Here is a 22877-nt window from a genome sequence, read left to right as displayed (position 1 = left end):
GAAACAGCCTATAACCGACTCAATTATGATGTCATAGATAGATGACCCTTAAATTAAAACATACTATATTTTATAATAGATAAACTAATATAAAAATAAGGCCTGCCGAACAAGAGATGCATACGTTGTATTACATAAGAGTGTTGGATAAGCTAACTCTAAAGAATATTGATGAAGGGGTCCCACTGGCAGATGTCATATTCAATGAGACCGCTTTGCCAGGAGACTTAGTCTCTACAGAAACGGTATTGTCAGTGCAGTGGCGTAGCTAGGATTTTTGGGCCCCTATGCAAAAATTATCAGTGGGCCCCTTCGTTAGCCGTTAGGCCAGTGGCGTCGCTAGGTCGGGTCTCACCCGGTGCAGCACTTCGTATTGTCACCCCCTCCCAGGAAACAAAGCATATATATATATATATATATATATATATATATATATATATATATATATATATATATGTATGTGTGTGTGTCGGCCTACATAGGCCTAAAATTTATATATATGCCACATACTGGTACACGTACGTGTTTAAGCTTTAATCACTGCTGACTTAATAGTAACGATGTTTATCTACAGTCTGTTTATAATACAGTTGGATGTAGCATTGTTTTCTTTATAGTTTACGTTTACGTCGTGGTGTCACACCCCCCCCCCCCCCCCCCTCTTGATATAATTTTCGATTTGTACTTAGAAGACTATTTAACTTTAACTAATGGATCTGGAAAATGGCATTTCATTCTATAAATTTTACAATTTTTTGCCTTTGGTGTCACCCCCCCCCCTAAATGGTGTCACCCGTTGCGGTCCGCACCCCCCGCCTCGCCTTCGCTACGCCTCTGCGTTAGGCTACAGAGGAGTTAAACGAAGAGATCAACTTCTACTTACGATGGATATTCTTTAATATATAAATATTCTGAAGGCAACATTTTGTATTTTATATGTCCTGATTTTGTATTTATACTATATTATTATGCTTGCCTACTACTGCTAAAAAGTTTATTTATAGGCTGATTCTCTCAATGTCTTGCACGACAAAGAGATATAGCCTGTAGTGTTATTATAACGATTGGGCTCTGTTTGACCCACAAACACTGAATCCCACTGCCGAAACGGTGGGTGGGGGGGGGGGGGCTTTTTGGAACTTTTAACCTTTTTCTTTTTTAAAATTATTTATATGTAACAAATATTAAAATTCCATTGTAAAAGTTTTAATTTTTTATGAGGGAAAAGGGCTTTACGGTAGCTATGCCACTGTGTCAGTGGTCCTTTTGTCTGGAGCCAAATTGACAGGAGCCTTTTTGTCGGGAGCCAAAATGACGCTAGCCTATTTGTCGGGAGTCGTAATGACGGGGGCCGTTTTGTGGAGAAACTAAATGACGGGAGCCTATTTGTCGGGAGTCGTAATGACGGGGGCCGTTTTGTGGAAAAAACTAAATGACGGGAGACTATATGTCGGGAGCCAAAATGACGGGAGCCTATTTGTCAGGAGCCTTATTGACTGGAGCCCTTTTGTCGGGAGCCTATATAACGGGAGCCTATTTGTCGGTAGCCTAAATGACGGGAGCCTATTTGTCGGGAGTCTATATGACGGGGTCCATATGTCGCTGGCCCTTTTGACGGGGCCGATTTGACGGGGTCGTTTTGACGGGGTCGTTTTGTCGGGGTCGTTTTGACGGGGCCGTTTCGTCATTGGCCGAATTGACGCCGCACGGTTTTAAACATTTACATATGTCAAAATAAGAGAAAAACTACCAAAAACAGTACAATTACGGTACAATATTGCACAGTTTTCAAAGATGATACTTGTAAGAAATAATATATGAAATATCAAACGTATTTGTATTTAACTATATATTTTACAAACAAAAAATGTTTAAATATTTTTTTTTAAACAGTATTATTTTAACTTACAAACAAATACTTGTTTTGCTTACGTTGTCTATAAATGTGTACCTACATATACCTCAATGATATTAATTTTAATAAATTATTTTATAAATAATTTTAGATTGTATCCCTTGGGTCAAATTGCAAGTTATTATATTTTTGTTGGTTTAAAAGTTTAGAACAGCATTATTACATTTTGTGGTGATGTAACTCTTATACAACATGCAGTTAGGGCTGAGATTTTAGGGTAACCTTATAACGTCTGTTTGGAATAAGGCAACGTTTAAGTCAACATTTTCAAATTAGCCGCGGAATGAGATGTACAGAGTGTAGCGCACCATATTTAAAGAACATGATGAATATTTTAAGCTTTTGGTGTTAAGTGGAGAGCTTATGACCATTTTATAACATTGTATGAGAAATAGAGTATCCTAGGCAGCATTATTACATTGATTAAATACGATGGTTAAGACATCTCTATCACATGTATATAGAAGGTGATCTGAGGGCGGTATTATCAATTCTTAGTTTGAATAGTGCTTCTAATAAAACAATTGGTATATTTTATGTAAAATGAAGTGTATAGGGCAACATAGTATAGGCCTATAAAGTTAAGTACGTGATGTTGCAGATCCATCGATTGTTTAAATCTAATAGTGATTAGTACATCTACGTCAGATCCATCGTTTGTTTAACCCTTAAAGTCACCAGTACATCTACGTACTTGCTATTGCAGATCCATCGTTTGTTTCACTCTAAAAGTCCTCAGTACATCTACGTACGTGATATTAAAGATCCATTGTTTATTCCAATCTAAATTCATGTAGCTTACTTCATCAATATTTGTTTTAAGACTATTGTCATCATGTTTTAAACTTTCATATTCGCGTAGAATAATACAGTTTTTAATCCTAAACGTTATACTTGTTGCCTAGTTGGTGCTCATGTTTTATTATTTTTAGATTTAGTGGTTTTTTTTTTTTTTTTTTTTTTTTTTTTGACTTAAAACAAACAGGACAACATCTGACGTGTGGGCAATGTCCAAATTGATACACACTATGGTCTAGACACGTATGGTCAAAACACAACACATCTCATTCAATAACAAATTAAGCGGGTGTGATCTCGCCTAAAATGTATCGGATCGGATACAGCGTAAAGAACTACCACTGGTCATCGGAAATTGTTTAAAATTTAAAAGATGTCAGCGAAATAGATAGTTTACTTTTACGTGAAATTTCGTTATCTCAAATAGCACTCAAGTTATATTCTTTTGAAAAAAAATGTAGAACAATTGTCATTTCTGTTTCCTAGAAATCGCTGAAAAATTAATACGGAACAACACATTTCAAATAAAGCTTGTATAGGAAATTTCATCATTCTAGAAGTATCGATACTCAAATTATCTTTTTCAGAGGCATACACATACAGACATACACACATAGACATGCGAATTAAATTGCAAAACTAAGTTTTTTCCGACTTAGTGAAGTGTAAAACGTCAACATTTCGTACACGATAATGTAAATGACTGCGTACGTTATATTTAATTTTACTTTAATTGTCTCATTTTTTATTGCACATAAAACCTCGTCAAGGTAAGAACGTATATGTGAGGACAGTGAGTAAACGATGTACAATGCACAACGTTTAATCCTGCATTTTGAAAACACCAACATCATTGATACATTTTGTCTGGGATATTTTGTCTGAGTTTATTTGTCAAAGTTAGTTTCTTGACACGGAAGTCTTGCATAGCAGCCATTTAACAACTAACACAGACAAACACATGTCAGTCTCTTAATTGTTCTAGAAAATTAATTGCCAGCCAACATCCCAAAATAACAAAACACGTTGTTCCCTAACTTTGTGTAAATATATTTCTATGCAATGAAATCTCGTCGTCTGCCGATCCCCAACACTATTGAGACCTTAGAAGATCAAATAAAATATAAAAGAAAAATGTAATGTAAGGGAGAATGTATCGGTTGTGGAAACGATACAGTCAGAGAGTCGTGCCGACGTATTCAGGGTAGATCTAGATTTTGTTTCTCGGCTGAAACCTATTTAATGTTTGTATAGCATGCCATTTACGTAGATAATGCTGGTTATATCTAAAATATGATCCTTGCTTAGGGATGAAGAAAAATTTGTCAACACATTGACAAACAATGAATTCACAACACAGATTAATCCGAATGAATCAAACGTCAACAAATGGAATATTCTGTACAGCAATAGTTTGTAATTTCATTTTTAAAAACAAATAATTATCAAAAGTAATCGGAAAAGGTTATTCAAATCCAGCTGTGATTTATTTTAATTATCAAGCGTCGATAAGTTATGCTGTTATTATAGCTAATGTGTTCATTCAAAAGCAAAATGAAAAACTAAAATGATATTTTAAACAGACATAAAATAATCTTCAACGCTCAATAACTGTTTTTAGAAATTAAACAAACAAACTAATAATAACATTGAAATGTAATACTCAAGTGGTTCATTATGCGTAAACATTTCATTATTATTTATTTTTACATGTTGCATCCCTTGAAACCCCTGATTTTATATAATGGGAAGTTACTAGGTAAAGTCAAATGTCGACCTGTTCTAGTGCTCGGGGTGTATGTTAAATAATAAACAATCAAAAAATGCAATAAATAGCAAATAGACGAGGTGCTAAGATACTTTGAACACACTTCCGAGTTCGTCACATCCGTGTCGTTAATAAAACTACAGAAATGCATTGTTTACAGATGATTGGTGTAGGTCAGGGGTCGGCAACCTTTTGAGACGGAAGAGCCAAAAGCTATAATTTCCCAAATATCCAAGTTTTTAAAGACCCACTAACACTTTAATTTCAATATTATGATATTTGATTAGGATAATTATATATATATATATATATATATATATATATATATATATATATATATATATATATATATATATATATATATATATATATATATATATATATATATATATATATATATAAATTAATAAACATTTAAGAATAACAATTTTTTTTTACTACTTCGTTATATCAAGTGTACAACAAGCGTCCCATAAGTGGGACGCTAGCAACGAATGGCCCATGTACATTGTTACACAAGCGTCACATTTATTGGACACAAGCGAGAAACACAGATGCAAATGTTTATGTTAAATGGTTATTTATGGTGAAACAAATGTTGACTTTGTTACCTGCTAACTTTGGGGTGTTAAGTAGTATTTATAGATATGTAATTATGACCTTGACCTATATTTATGCAGTTTGTTACACAAGCGTCACATTTATTGGACACTAGCGAGAAACACAGATGCAAATATTAATGTTAAATGGTTATTTATGGTGAAACAATTGTTGACTTTGTTAACCTTTGACTTTGGGGTGTTAAGTAGTATTTATAGATATTTAATTATGACCTTGAGCTATATTTTCTTATATATTATTGTATTAAAAAATTGCAAATATTGAAAAACTTACATTTTATTTTTAAGTTTTCAGAATTACACTTACTGAAGTATTTAATACCATTGAATACAAACTAATTTAGCATTGCTGTAAATTTACTAGCGCTTGATATTAAAATTATAAAATAAGAATAATAAAAATGGCCACGATTTAGGTGAAATGATTCAGTCATGGGGGTTGGTTAATATCGCTAACCCTCTTCCGAAATGATGCATGAAAGAAACTCTGCCCTCAGTGAATTTGCAAAAAATGATCCGGTCCAGTCCCAGATGTCATACAGCCATCTTCTCTTTTGTTACCCTTGCTATCTACCCCTCACAGGCGTACATTAGGCGTACACTGATGCTATAATAAGTGCGCAACTTATAGACGCTTTATTATTCAGATTTAACACTGTTACAACAACGATGCTATTGCTGATACTTTTGATAATTCTTCTTTTATTTAAATTATTAATTATTATTGTACTGAATATTTCATTTGTAGATTTTGATTTATTCCAATTATTCTGTGATGATAGTCCACTGTTCGTCAATGTGTTAACAAATTATTCTTCAGCTTTAACAATGAAATTACTTTTAGATGTAATAACATAATGTACGTAACTGGTATGTTATACAAAAAAAAAAGGTTTCAGCCGAGAAACAAAAAAAAACACATCTCAATTGAACACGTTGGGAAGAATCTCTGACTGTATCGTTTCCTCAGCTGATACAATCTCCCTTAAGTTATATGTTTCTTTATATTTTATTTCATCCTGTAAGTTCTGAATAGTGTTGGAGGGCAAGAGACGACGAGATTTCATTAAATAAAATTCAGCACACATGTTTAAAATAGTAAATGTCTTGTGAAAGATTTTACAATGTTTGTGTACTGTTAAATGTGATATGATAAACTGTATATGCTCATCTTATAACCATATATTGTATGACCATGATAGTAGGTGAAGCATCGTTCAGATTATTGTGTCCGTTGTAATTTAGTATTAATTAAACAATAAATATGTATACATATATTGTAATGGCTCGTTAATTGTGAATAGGATGTCGTTTCAACATATTTTATTGTTGTTCTATAGTTCTATTTATTTCTACGCGCAACAAAGTATTTGGAGGTTGTCTCTCAGTTGTTCACGTAGTTTGGCTAAATTACTGTTGGCAAAAAGGTCTAGTAGTGCAGCTTTGAGTTCCTGCTTTAAATCCTGATCATCTGGCATTTTTGGAAACTGAAAATGAAAAAAAAAAAAAAATATTTAAATTCGTATTAAATATTTAAAAAAATAAGGATTCCGATGCAGTTATGAAAAAAAAGACTAACAAAATTCACTAATCTGAACATATTTTTAAGAGAAGAATGTTCTCTTACCATGTAAGTTCCACTTTCATCACAAAATATCTGCTTGTGAGCTGAATCAAATTTAATATTCAGTTCGTGGTCACCATAAGACATCACTTTCTCTCTTTTTGATGAGTTATCTTTCTTGGTTTGTTTTGCAGTTGAGCTTTTGTTGTCAGTATTGCCTCTGTTTCTTGTCCTAGTTGGAACACGAGTTTCCACAACTACTGTCTTACTCTCTGCATTTCGTTCAGTCTTCATCTGGTAAGCAACGTCGTCTTCTGTCTTTGTGACCGTTTGGTCGCCATTTTTATTCTGGTCAGTGGCGGCTGGAGCTTCATATACAGTGGTCTGCTGGTTAGCATTGTGTTTAACCTCCCTCTGGTCAGGTATATCCTCCATTATCTCCTGGTCAGGTATATCCTCCATTATCTCCTGGTCAGGTATATCCTTCATTATCTCCTGGTCAGGTATATCCTCCATTATCTCCTGGTCAGGTATATCCTCCATTATCTCCTGGTCAGGTATATCCTCCATTATCTCCTGGTCAGGTATATCCTCCATTATCTCCTGGTCAGGTATATCCTCCATTATCTCCTGGTCAGGTATATACTCCGTTATTATAAAAAAGCAATGTTATAAAACGAATTTTAAAAGTTAATTTTCGGTTTTAGAAAACTGTTTTAATAAATTGTAATAACAATTGATTAAAATACTCTATTTTGACAGATTTCAGACAAGACTTTGGAAAAATGTAGCTGTTTAAAAAAATTCAACTCTAATTTTGAGGGGGGGGGGGGGGGGGGGGTTGTAGGCTGAGGTGTGACGCCATTTTAGGTGGGGGGGTCTGTATTTTTGTGACGACGTGTGACGGAGGGGAGGTAAAACTCGTCAAAAAGCGTGACGTCATTTATGGAGGACCCTTAATTAATATAATGCTTTATGTTATTGGGTAGGTGCTTGGGAGAATTGAGTGTTTTTTCGTACCAAAGTTTTATATGCACACAAATGTACAGCCATGTTGTAGCGCATGTGTCAAAAGTGTATTGTCATGATATACAATCAATTTACGTTATTTAATAAATACTGCATGGTATATTAAAAAAATTATGTTATCCCGTAAATGATGCACCACATCTAGGTGGATATTAACTAAACTTACATCTAATTTCAGTATCGTAGAGGTTTGCATATTGAAAACACTAGCTTATTTATTTTTAAACGCAGAAGCTAACGTAACTATATTAAAAATGTATATAGACTAAAAAGACGTTTAGACATCTAGGTATGTAGAATATATTACTTATTAGCGCCACCTATATTCAATAATTAATAGGCCTAATATGAAGAAATCAGTTAAGGAATTTCCTGCATATGACTTGTTTAGAAAAAAAAACAACTAAAACTTACTGGAAACAGGAAGTTTTCTCATCTAACCAACTGTCAATTTCTGTTGAGAGTTTACTGTGAAGGTTATCCAAATTCAGGAAATGAAATGAACTGTTGGAATTGTAACACTTTTAATAAATAACTGTACGTCCTATGATAATTTGCATATGAGGCATCAAGCTCATCCCATTGGTCAATATAGATAGGGGCGTGGTTCACGTCACGTGATTGGCTTGTGCAGTGAACCATGTCGACTAGTTGACACGCTTAGCTCATCATCACCACCTGATAGCGGTCAATCATAGACGCCCACGCCACGTCCACCTTTCTTCAAAGCACAGGCGGTCAGTTCTACACAATAGGAAGGTAACTAACCGGTAGATCAAATGAGATGTCAGAACACGTAAGAAAAACATTCATTGACCAAAACATATTTGGTTGTTTTATTACCAGAGTTTCTTCCAGGCCCCCCCCCCCCCCGAAAATTTTTTACCGCCCCCCCCCCCCGAACGAAATGAAATTTATATAATTTATATAGAAAATATATACTTTTAACAGTGTCCCCCCCCCCCCCGAAGAAAGTTTACCGTCCCCCCTCCCCCCGAAGATTTCAAGTGCCCCCCCCTCCCCGGAGAAAAAAGTCTGGAAGAAACACTGTTTATAACATGAGGGAGATGTCAGAACACGTAAGAAAAACATTCATTGACCAAAACATATTTGGTTGTTTTATTACAACAGGGAGATGTCAGAACACGTAAGAAAAACATTTATTGACCAAAACATATTTGGTTGTTTTATTACATGAGGGAGATGTCAGAACCCGTAAGAAAAACATTTATTGACCAAAACATATTTGGTTGTTTTATTACAACAGGGAGATGTCAGAACACGTAAGAAAAACATTTATTGACCAAAACATATTTGGTTGTTTTATTACATGAGGGAGATGTCAGAACCCGTAAGAAAAACATTTATTGACCAAAACATATTTGGTTGTTTTATTACATGAGGGAGATGTCAGAACCCGTAAGAAAAACATTTATTGACCAAAACATATTTGGTTGTTTTATTACAACAGGGAGATGTCAGAACACGTAAGAAAAACATTCATTGACCAAAACATATTTGGTTGTTTTATTACAACAGGGAGATGTCAGAACACGTAAGAAAAACATTTATTGACCAAAACATATTTGGTTGTTTTATTACATTAGGGAGATGTCAGAACACGTAAGAAAAACATTCATTGACCAAAACATATTTGGTTGTTTTATTACATGAGGGAGATGTCAGAACACGTAAGAAAAACATTCATTGACCAAAACATATTTGGTTGTTTTATTACATGAGGGAGATGTCAGAACACGTAAGAAAAACATTCATTGACAAAACATATTTGGTTGTTTTATTACTTGAGCGAGATGTCAGAACACGTAATAAAAACATTCATTGACCAACACATATTTGGTTGTTTTATTACATGAGGTAGATGCCAGAACACGTAAGGAAAACATTCATCGACCAAAACATACGTGGTTGTTTTATTACATGAGGGAGATGTCAGAACACGTAAGAAAAACATTCATTGACCAAAACATATTTGGTTGTTTTATTACATGAGGGAGATGTCAGAACACATTAGAAAAACATTCATTGACCAAAACATATTTGGTTGTTTTATTACATGAGGGAGATGTCAGAACACGTAAGAAAAACATTTATTGACCAAAACAAATTTGATTGTTTTATTACAAGAGGGAGATGTCAGAACACGTAAGAAAAACATTTATTGACCAAAACAAATTTGATTGTTTTATTACAAGAGGGAGATGTCAGAACACATAAGAAAAACATTTATTGACCAAAAATGCGCGCGGGGGGGGGGGGGGGTATGTACTGTACATTCAAACAGTGCGCTTAAAGGCATGATACAAAATATGAACAGAAATTATTTTCTTGGAAATGTCTTGGGAAATCATAGCTATTGTTGTTAAGTGAATATAATATAGATGTAATTATATGTTACAAACATATCTGATTATATCAACACAAACAAATGACATTTAAAAAAAAAATTAAAAGCCCAAACGATAAGAAAGCTATTTAATGTTTTAAGTACTGAACGATGCACAGTGTACATAAAATCTCTTTAAAGTTAACGCATCACTCTCTTTCTAGCAAGGTTTCTGATCATAGAACACATTCAAGGGTCGGGGTTTGTGAGGCGCCTTTTTTTTTATTATCGGAGACGCAAAAACTAAATGTTTAAAACAATGAGATTCCTGTAAGTTAGAGCACGAATGCGATATAACTTTCTTTTCCTACATACGGTCCATATACACTACATAGCTCACTTCATGGAAACGAAAAAAAAAAAATCAACGGGACCTTTAGATGGGTACCCCTACACTTAGCAACACTATTCATCAGCTAACTAGATGAAAATTAAATGTTTATGTTGCCTAATTAACTTCCTAAAATGATAATGGCATCAATAACTCTCACCTAAATAAAACATAATGGGCTGTTCAAAACTCTCAATTAAGGAATAAAAAGTAACAACGTTTGCTGTAAAACTACTTAGAACTCTCCATTAGCTTTTAACGTCATTGGATTGCACTAAAATTACAACTTTTAAAAACATTTTGCCCTACATTCTGTATTTCTTATTTCATACTTAGTGTTTCCCTGTGTTTGTTAACCTACATAAAATGTTTTGTTTTTAAAGCTTGTTTTCAAATTAAGTTATGAAAAACAATGTAACAATGAGCAAGTTACTTCCCATGTAGGCCTACACAATACATAATGCCAAGGGAAGCTACTTCAAAATGTAATAAAAAGTATTAACAAGTACTAAAAACATATTTTATATTAAAAAAATTATGAAAATAGGCCTAAGTTAAATTTATGTTTTTAATTTTAAAAGTAATGTTGCAGTAATCATGTACAGTTAATACATAAGAAAAATATATGTGTATGCTTTTATTAAAATACAAACAATGGGGATATCCTTTAAATAATATGTACATAAATAATTTTTCAGTTTAAATAGTGCTGCTTAAACATGTTTAATTGAAAATGTCTTCATTTTTTTTTTTTTGCAATTAAAAAAATAAAATAAAACATAGGCCTACATCTAGCCCAGGGGTCGGCAACCTGCGGCTCGCGAGCCGCATGCGGCTCTTTTGATATCAAGATGCGGCTCTCCAGCTCCTTGCACAAACACTAATAATCTTAATAAAAAAAATAAAATATTTGAAATTAAAAAATGTTAGTGGCTCTTTAAAACCAGGGAAATTTTGAAAATTGTAACTTTTGGCTCTTCCGCTTCAAAAGATTGCCGACCCCTGATCTAGCCTGATGAAAACATCAGACATTCCATACTACATTAAATTTAACCCATATTCTGCTAGCGTCCCACTAAAATTTATTAAAAACTAATTAAAACACAAATTATGTTTCATTGTATTTGAAAATGGTTAGACTATTGAATTTGTGTGTGTTTTGTGAAAAAAATTAATTTAGAAACAAGTAATTAAAAAAAGTCTAGTGACAATTTTAGCGCAATTTCCTTGTGTTATCTAAAAATAGCTCTGTCAAGAGCAGGGTTAGTAAAACCATTGGTTAGTTATTAAAACGTTTTTTATTAATTTTTTTTCAGTATTTTACATGTTTTATTTACAATAGAGTAACATGACTAAAAACCATTGCGCGCCCAGCTACCGAACGTGACGTCGCAGCCATTGAACGTGATGGCGCAGCTATTGAACGTGATGACGCGTGTGGTGTGGTTGCATAAAAGGCCTACTAATTCGGTCCAAATTTTAATTAATTCAAATTTTTTTTTGTGACCAAACGAAAGGATATTTTTGAAAACTTTCTTCGGCAATATTGTTCTAAATTATGGCAAGAATCGATTGGTACATGTTTCAAGTCGCTAAGTGGTCTGGTTGCCGAGATTTCGGCCAAAAACTGCATTTTTTCGAGGTTTTTTGGCTTTTCCGGGAAATCCATAAAAGAAACCCGGAATTTTTATGGCCTATGTTCATCCTCGTAACTTGCTTAACATAATTGCTTTGGAACTAGTCCTCGATATTGCTTCGTTGAGGAGGAGATACGACATAAACCTGCGGACACACATCCATCCATCCATTCATCCATCCATCCATTCCCAGAAAAGACGAGTTAATAAACGCAATTCTCCAGAATGGAAATTGCGCTAAAAAATGTAATAGTGCCGGATTTGCAGGACTTGTCAAAATGGCGGAAAAAAAGAAAACATGCGCACAGGAAAATGCATATCTTCTAAAATATTAACATTTTAAGTGCAAAATACATTTGAAACTTGTAGCAGTACCATATTTCTATCTGATAAGAATTTAAGAATAACTATTTTTTTTACTACTTCGTTATATCAAGTGTACAACAAGCGTCCCATAAGTGGGACGCTAGCAACGAATGGCCCCATGTAGATTGTTATACAAACGTCACATTTATTGGACACTAGCTAGAAACACAGATGCAAATGTTTATGTTTATGTATTATTGTATTAAAACATTGCAAATATTGAAAAACTTACATTTTATTTTCAAGTTTTCAGAATTACACTTACTGAAGTATTTAATACCATTGAATACAAACTAATTTAGTATTGCTGTACATTTACTAGCGCGGGATATTAAAATTATAACAAACCAGAATAATAACAATGGCCACGATTTAGGTTAAATGATTCAGTCATGGGGGTTGGTTAACTCTCTTCATAAAAGAGAGCTCAAGCTACATATAGCAGAAATGTGAATTAGCTGTGTACAGTTGTCATACCCCAATAATATTACCCTCCAAACATTCCTGATACCAGTTTTACTTTGTTAACTTTTTAAGGAGATTCCTGGAGTTAGATTGGGAGCCGTTCGCATATTGAGGTGCATACATGGATAAGAGCCATGAACACTCAATACAAGCCCCCAGAGACGGATCCGTGCCCTAGAAATAAGATGTCTGATGTCCTAATGTACGCCTGTGAGGGGGGGGGGGATAGCGAGGGTAACAAAAGAGAAGATGGCTGGATGACATCTGGGACTGGACCGGATCATCTTTTGCAAATTCACTGAGGGCAGAGTTTCTTTCAGGCATCATTTCGGAGGAGGTGGGGGCTTCGCCCCCAGAACAAAGTGGAATTTATATACAAAACATACTTTTACCAATGTCCACCCTTCCCGTGAAATTTAAGTCCCCACCCCTGAAAGTTTCAAGTACACCCACCAAAAAATCAATTATTTATATTTAATTATATTACTGTTTTTGATGAATAATAACAATATTTGTGATCATGTGTGTCTAATTAGATGTACTAGTCACAGCTTTACTTATTTCCAAGTGTTATTCACTTTGATGGATGCTAGATTGAAAGAAAACTAGACTTTTGAACATAATTTCTGCATTTTAGACCATGGTATGGCTAACCCAATTGATCATTATCAGTATTTTTAGCTGTCCTAAACAATGTAATCATTAGTCTAACAATACAAAATCAGTATACAGCTTAATTTTCGCGTAAATAGCCATATTTCGTGATAAATGATTTTTTTTTCAATAAATGTTCGTTGCTAGCGTCCCATTTATGGGACGTTTTTTAAAAAATCGATATTTAAAAAAGTATTGATTTAAAAAAAAAATCCATAGTCATTCCTTCATTCAGTGCCCAAAAGCTAAACCATATCCAAAAATTATGAAAATTTGAGACCTTGGGATAATATGGGATATATATATATATATATATATATATATATATATATATATATATATATATATATATATATATATATATATATATATATATATATATATACATATATATGAGTGTATGTGTGTGTGTATGCGTGATGGTGTTAACTTAAACTTTAATGTTGCCCTACACTCTGTACCTCTCATCCACGCAAAATGTGAAAATGTTGCCATAAGGTACTCTTTCCACTAGTTATTACAATTTTGTACTAAACTACGTAGCCGACAACAGTAATAGTACTCTTTAAGTTTAAACCTTTGGTTTTAAGACTATTGTTTATGTAGAAAGTGACACTCTGTTAGTTACTTCCCATTTGGTTAACTTAATTAAACAAGAGATATAACTTTAAAAAAGCCAATAGTTTAATGAGAAAATTAAAATAAAACTTGATACTTAATTAAAATATTTACTAAAATACAGTTGCAAAAATATTATTTTATTTGTTAAGGAACATTTTAAAAGGTTTTTTATCAAGTTTTATTTTGTTATAGTTTTAATTAAAATACAAAACCTTTTACATTTATAAAACATTATTTATATAATTACAATAATTCCATTTGAATTAAAGCGTACAACACTTTGTTCATGCGAAATATTTGTTTTCACTATCATTGGCGCTATCCTTGGATTCTTCGTCCCAATGACCCCACCCCTGTGTTAAAATACTGTGTTAAATACTGAGGGTGATGTATTATCAAAATAAATCGCTAACAACATTAATTTGAATCCCACCCCCACAATCCTAATGTTCCCACCTCGTTTTGCATTATTAATTATTTGTTATTAAGGTTCCTAATGTTACTTGTTGTGTATTGCTTTATTTATACAGCCTACAAAGAGACATTGTAAAGAGATTATTTGACACTATTTTACTATTACCTTGTATGTTTGGTACATTGGTCCACCACGTACAAAATGACCCTAATGATTCCTTCTCCTTTTTTATTCATTTTATTATCTATAAATTAATACTTACAATGGTTTTATTAATTTTAATAACATGTAAAGCCTTATTTGAACTCTTTTATGAGAACACTATTAACCAATTTTTTACCTTTAAAGCTCCCCTATATCCCTACCGTGCGGCGTCAATTCGGCCAATGACGAAACGGCCCCGTCAAAACGACCCCGACAAAACGACCCCGTCAAAACGACCCCGTCAAATCGGCCCCGTCAAAAGGGCCAGCGACATATGGACCCCGTCATATAGGCTCCCGACAAATAGGCTCCCGTCATTTAGGCTACCGACAAATAGGCTCCCGTTATATAGGCTCCCGACAAAAGGGCTCCAGTCAATAAGGCTCCTGACAAATAGGCTCCCGTCATTTTGGCTCCCGACATATAGTCTCCCGTCATTTAGTTTTTTCCACAAAACGGCCCCCGTCATTACGACTCCCGACAAATAGGCTCCCGTCATTTTGGCTCACGACAAAAAGGCTCCTGTCAATTTGGCTCCAGACAAAAGGACCACTGACACAGTGGCGTAGCTACCGTAAAGCCCTTTTCCCTCATAAAAAATTATTACTTTTATAATGGAATTTTAATATTTGTTACATATAAATAATTTTAAAAAAGAAAAAGGTTAAAAGTTCCAACCCCCCCCCCCTTCCCCACCCACCGTTTCAGCAGTGGGATTCAGTGTTTGTGGGTCAAACAGAGCCCAATCGTTATAATAACACTACAGGCTATATCACTTTGTCGTGCAAGACATTGAGAGAATCAGCCTATAAATAAACTTTTTAGCAGTAGTAGGCAAGCATAATAATACAGTATAAATACAAAATCAGGACATATAAAATACAAAATGTTGCCTTCAGAATATTTATATATTAAAAAATATCCATCGTAAGTAGAAGTTGATCTCTTCGTTTAACTCCTCTGTAGCCTAACGCAGAGGCGTAGCGAAGGCGAGGCGGGGGGTGCGGACCGCAACAGGTGACACCATTTAGGGGGGGGGGGTGACACCAAAGGCAAAAAATTGTAAAATTTATAGAATGAAATGCCATTTTCCAGATCCATTAGTTAAAGTTAAATAGTCTTCTAAGTACAAATCGAAAATTATATCAAGAGGGGGGGGGGGTGTGACACCACGACGTAAACGTAAACTATAAAGAAAACAATGCTACATCCAACTGTATTATAAACAGACTGTCGATAAACATCGTTACTATTAAGTCAGCAGTGATTAAAGCTTAAACACGTACGTGTACCAGTATGTGGCATATATATAAATTTTAGGCCTATGTAGGCCGACACACACACACACACACACATATATATATATATATATATATATATATATATATATATATATATATATATATATATATATATATATATACATATATATATATATATATATATATATATATATATATATATATATATATATATATATATATATATACATGCTTTGTTTCCTGGGAGGGGGTGACAATACGAAGTGCTGCACCGGGTGAGACCCGACCTAGCGACGCCACTGGCCTAACGGCTGACGAAGGGGCCCACTGATAATTTTTGCGTAGGGGCCCAAAAATCTTAGCTACGCCACTGCACTGACAATACCGTTTCTGTAGAGACTAAGTCTCCTGGCAAAGCGGTCTCATTGAATATGACATCTGCCAGTGTGACCCCTTCATCAATATTCTTTAGAGTTAGCTTATCCAACACTCTTATGTAATACAACGTATGCATCTCTTGTTCGGCAGGCCTTATTTTTATATTAGTTTATCTATTATAAAATATAGTATGTTTTAATTTAAGGGTCATCTATCTATGACATCCATAATTGATTCGGTTATAGGCTGTTCCAACTCATTGTGTGGGGAGAAGGGTCCACGCTGTACCTTCCTAACTGCAATATGCTTGTACAGGGGCGTAGCGAGGGGGGGGGGGGGGCGGGGGTGCGGACCGCACCGGGTGACACCATTTAGGGGGTGACACCAAGGCAAAAAATAGCAAAATATATAGAGAAAAAGTTGAGGGGGTGGGGGTGCAAATCGAAAGTTTGGGGGGGGGGTGCAAATCGAAAACTTGAAAGTTTGTCCTCGGGGGTGACACCCGACCTCGCTACGCCACTGTGCTTGTAGGTTATCAAAACAAAATGCTGTTATCATGTTAACATCATGTATATCATACATTTACACTTCTCTGCTCGCTTTTAAACATTATCAAAACTTTAGAATTGGGGGAATTTAGCTGTTAAGGGCTCGATTTGTTTGTGAATAAATGTTGGTTCATGAATAAATAATTTCATTCGGGCATTAAAAAGAGGTTATGGTGGTATTGGAGGTAGGACACAATGGTTACTTTTATGCCAATAGTGGTCATATCATTCATTTTTCTGGAGCCAATATGTCGGGAGTCATTTTGTCAAAAGCCAATATGTCGGGAGCCCAATTGCCGGGAGCCAATATGTCGGGAGCCCATTTGTCGGTAGCCAAAATGTCGTGAGCCCATTTGCCGGGAGCCTATTTGTCTTGAGCCCTTATGTCGGGAGCCAATATGTCGGGAGCCGCTTTGTCGGGAGCCAATATGTCCCGAGCCTATTTGTCAGGGGTTAATATGTCGGGAGTCCATTTGTCGGGAGCCTAAATATCGGGAGCCCATTTGTCGGGAGCCTATATGTCGCAAGTCAATATGACGGGAGCCCATTTGACGGGAGCCAATAAGTCGGGGCCCTTTTGACGGGGCTATTTTGACGGGGTCGGTTTGTCGGGAGTCTATTTGACGGGGTCGTATTAACGGGGCCGTTTTGACGGGGCCGATTTGTCCCGGGCCGTTTTGACAGGGCACCATCCCTACACCCACCCCTAACCTGTCGGTACTAAACATCCAAGTACACATAAACACTACTCAGTCCACCGACTTGAACATACCAACCTTTCACCCTCCCGCTTAATCGCTCACACAGCCATATGTTCGGCAAATCACCCCCCCCCCCCCCACCCACACACTATAAATAGTAACACCTCAGCAGTTAGATCACACAGCACATATTTTGACGCTTGGCTTGCCTTAAACAAATACAGACAATCTCTCCATGCCTAGTCAGAAGCCTCTACCCCCTCCCCCCTCCCCTCTCTCTGCCCACATCACCCTCAGACATGATAAACCCACAATTAGTTTAACTGTTCCAACGAAACAGGTGAAGTAGAGTTAGGTAGGTGTAGAGTTCACCGGTGACGTCAGCATAACAAGGGATAGTGTGGTTAGACCCATGCTCAGCCGAAATCTGAGTTTTAAAAGACAAAAACATGTCGGAATTGAGGGGACACAATGGACAGGTGAAGAAGAGTTGACCTGTTTTTGTGACCTCAGCATATTAAGGAATAGTGTGGTCAGACTCATCTCATCCGAGGTCTTTTTGAATGCGGGGTCTGTTTTTTTTTGTGCCTATAAGTTACACGAAGTTATGTCAGTTATCCAAAGGATGACGGGTGGTCTAGTTATGTTTATAAACCACTTTACATGAGTGTAGGAATTGAAGGTTTGATGGTGAGAGGTACCAAAATGTTTGGCAACCCCATGCACGTAGGATCAAAATGCTTTTATTGTTGTATTGTTTAAAATTCGTTTTTACTAAGTTTCAATAGCCATGTACATTTTTTTTAATAAAGGGGTTAATACCGTCATTAGATAAGTTGTGTTTCGTCCACACATTGTTTGATCATAAAGATTATTACTTTAGGTTTTGTCAACATATGGAATTTTTGAGTTCCTTTTCGTCCACATAAAGCTTACTTGAAATAATATTAAATAAACAAAACAAAAAAAAAACAAAGAGAAAAAAATATTCATAAACCCCTTACCCCCAACATCAACAACAACAACAAACAATAATAAAAGAATTAAAAATCAAGTACTGTCTTACTGTTTACATCACACAAGTAAATTCTGAATGCGATCTAGAGTTTAAAAAACGTTAAGATAAAACAGACCGTTCTTTGACAAAATAACACAACACTAGAAACCAAATGTTAGAACAAAACAGTTACATTCATGATAATTTGCCGCCTTAATTAATATGGCTTATTTTAATTAATTAATTTGTAATCTGATTATACAGAACAAACCTGACACTGTATTACACTTAACGTTGTCCTTTTATAAGTCGTTAGATGGAGATACGAGGGATGACAATCAGATCAGTTTATTAGAAATTTGTAATTGATGAATCCCACAATTTATAGAGTATTACCTTCTGAAAGTTTGATGTTTGACAGCGTAACGTTGGTACCACTATGTATAGTTACTGTTGTTGTACTTGAATCAGGTGTTATGGTGATATATTATCTATACATGTTCGAACTGATAACTGACCATTATTTCAGGGTGTAAACATTTTAGGCTAGAGTCAGCAAAGACTCTACGACAAATTCGCGCAAGACACTTGCCCAAATGCAAAAAAAATGCCGAATACGACAAAAACCAGAATGGACAATTGCCTGAATGCGACAGGTGCCCGAAAGTCGTTCGCTCGAAAAATTCCATTAGTGATACAAGTCAAATAAAATATGTAACATTTCATTACACATTTTCATTTTAATATTAATTTTAATTTTAAATTAATTGTTTTTTTTTTCAATACATCCAGAAATTAAAGGTCTCCTATCTTAGAACAATAGAAGCGTCATAAGAACTTTTTTTTTGTAAACTGTTTGCCTTTAGGTCAATTTTCTATAAAAATATGTGATTTTGTTAAAACAATATTCAAATATCGAAAAAAAGAAAAAGACACGTAGATAGTTATTTCCCATTACTGCGATATAAATGAATCTAAGGGACGCTACGTAAAATATTAGTTCAATTTTTAAAAGGTAATACAATTTTTATTTCAAAATAATTAATATTAAAACATACAAAAATGTGTATGAAGAACAATATTTTGCATTATAAAAATATGAATTCATTGTATTTATAAAGACTAATTTTTTTTTCTCGAATTTAACTAAATATAAAAACCATGAAATTATTAATTTATTAATCAGTAACTTTGCAATTATTCAGATTATGTTATCTTTCAACAGCGTTTTCGAAATAAACCAACTCTTAATATCAAATTTCCCTAAGGCTCAATCCATTCAATCCTAACAATAATTGAAAATATCAAACAATGCCTGTCGACGCAGTAGAGAAGCCCTTAGAGGAAACCAAACCTGCTGAAGATATTGCATCTTCTGATTCAGATGATGATGACACTCCACCAGAACTGGAAGAACACGATGCAGCTGCCATGCAGCAACAGAGCCAGGTTGCAGCTGCAGCAGGACTACCAGATGAGTTGGTATCCAAGGCCAAGCAGAGTCGTAGTGAGAAGAAAGCAAGAAAAGCCATGTCTAAACTTAGTCTTAAGCCAGTACCTGGTGTGACGAGGGTAACTATCAGAAAGGCAAAAAATATTTTATTAATTGTGAAAAGTCGGCCAGATGTTTACAAAAGTCCTGCATCTGACACATACATAGTATTTGGTGAGGCTAAGATAGGATATTGAACTCGTCATGTCTCAGGCCAATGTTTCTAAAGCCAAGGCTGTCAAAGCTCTTAAAAATAATAACAATGATATTGTCAATGCTATTATGGAATTGACGATGTAACTCCCCCCTGTATGTGTGTGACAGTTGGACCTTTTGTATTTGAGCTGTATTGTTAGAATGATACCTAATTTTAATCAATAAATAAACACGTTTTTTACACTGATAAAAAAAAAAAAAAAAAAAAAAAAAAAAAAAAATCAAATTTCCCCTCATAACTACATCCCCTTTCGTCCCCATGTCCCCACCCCTGTGTTGAAATACTATGTAAAATGCTGAAGATGATGTACTATCCAAATACACTTCTGACAACATTAATTTAACTACCACCCCTCAACCCCCATGCCCCCACCTTGTTTCGCATCATTTATCATTTGTCATTCAGATTCCTATTGTTGCTTTTTGTGTATTGTTTTATTTATACAGCTTACAAACATTGTAAAGATATCATTTGTTTCTATTTTACTATTATCATATATGTAAGGTACTTTGGTCCACAACGTACAAAATGACCCCAATGACCCCTACTCATTTTGTATTCATTTTATTATCACCAAATTAATACTTACAGTTGTTTTGTTAACTTTAATAACTCTTTTATGAGAACACTGTTAACCAATTTTCGACCTCTAAAACTCCACTGTATCCCCACACCCCGTGATGGCTACACGCCTACCCACCCCTAACCTGTCGGTACTAAACATTAAAATAAACATAAACACCGACTTGAACATACCAACCTTTCACCCTCCCGCTAAATCCCTCACACAGCAATCCGTTCGTCAACCCCCCCCCCCCCCCCCCACCCACGCACACTATAAATAGTAACACCTCGGCAGTTAGATAACACAGCACATAATTGGACGCTTGGCTTGCCTTAAACACACACAGACACCCTCTCCACGCCTCGTCAGACACATCTACCCCCTCCCCCCTCTATCCACTTCACCCTCAGATATGAAAACCCCACATCCATTTTTACTGTTCCAACGACCCCACCACCCACCCCAACGTCAATTTCGAATCACTCTTCATTTACTTATTTAAAGTTCTAAATCTTGCTTCTTTCCCATCATCTTTCACACAGCAACCTTTTGAAAACTCAATGCGACCAGTACATAAATAAACACTCTATCAACTGGTGAACATATTTTGTTTCCCTACATAGAAAATGCTTCACTGGCCCATTGACCTACCCCAACAATCCCCCCCCCCCCGCCCCTTGAACAATTTCCTTTTCCACTCCCCACCCGGAGTCATGACACTTTCATTTGACCTTCACCCCTTTTACTGTTATCCCTTTCAATTTTTGTATAATCACATGCATAACATCATGAAAATATTTATTATGTACATTTGCAAAACCTTTCCCTTTCATTTAATGTTAGAAATTATGTGAAGAATTTGATGTTGATGCAGTGGCGGAACTAGAAAAAATGGGCCACCCCGCAAATTTTTTTTTCGGGCTCCCGATATATTATATATATATATATATATATATATATATATATATATATATATATATATATATATATATATATATATATATATATATACATATATATATATATATATATATATATATATATATAATTATCCTAATCAAATATCATAATATTGAAATTAAAGTGTTAGTGGCTCTTTAAAAACTTGGATATTTGGGAAATTATAGCTTTTGGCTTTTCCGTCTCAAAAGGTTGCCGACCCCTGACCTACACCAATCATCTGAAAACAATGCATTTCTGTAGTTTTATTAACGAAACGGATGTGACGAACTCGGAGGTGTGTTCAAAGTATCTTAGCACCACGTCTATTTGCTATTTATTTATTTTTTGTTTGTTTATTGTATCAAGCTTTTTTAACATACACCCCGAGCACTAGAACAGGTCGACATTTGACTTTACCTAGTTACTTCCCATTATATAAAATCAGGTCTTTCAAGGGATACAACAAGTAAAAATAAATAATACTGAAATGTTTACGCATAATGAACCACTTGAGTGTTACATTTCAATGTTATTATTAGTTTGTTTTTTTAATTTCTGGTAACAATTATTGAGCGTTTAAGATTATTTTATGTCTGTTTAAAATATCATTTTTAATTTTCATTATGCTTTTAAATGAACACATTAGCTTTAATAACAGCATAACTTATCGACGCTTGATAATTCAGATAAATAACTGCTTCCTTTCTGATTACTTTTGACAATTATTTGTTTTAAAAAAATGAAATTACAAACTATTGCTGTACAGAATATTCCATTTGTTGACGTTTGATTCATTCGGATTAATCTGTGATGTGAATTCATTGTTTGTCAATGTGTTGACAAATTTTTCTTCATCCCTAAGCAATGATCATATTTTAGATATAACCAGCATTATCTACGTAAATGGCATGCTATACAAACATTAAATAGGTTTCAGCCGAGAAACTAAAACTAGATCTACCCTGAACACATGGGGACGAA

General features: G+C 34.8%; 1 pseudogene; it reads left to right on the top strand.

Annotated features, from left to right (window-relative positions):
• Positions 1-19979: 19979 nt before the first annotated feature.
• Positions 19980-20583, top strand: LOC131954858 (nascent polypeptide-associated complex subunit alpha-like; annotated as a pseudogene).
• Positions 20584-22877: the final 2294 nt, after the last annotated feature.

This window comes from Physella acuta, unplaced genomic scaffold (assembly GCF_028476545.2).
Source record: "Physella acuta isolate Inbredline_101_S28 unplaced genomic scaffold, ASM2847654v3 ptg001035l, whole genome shotgun sequence".
Lineage (NCBI taxonomy): Eukaryota > Metazoa > Mollusca > Gastropoda > Physidae > Physella > Physella acuta.
This window is presented reverse-complemented; position numbering and strand designations above follow the sequence as displayed.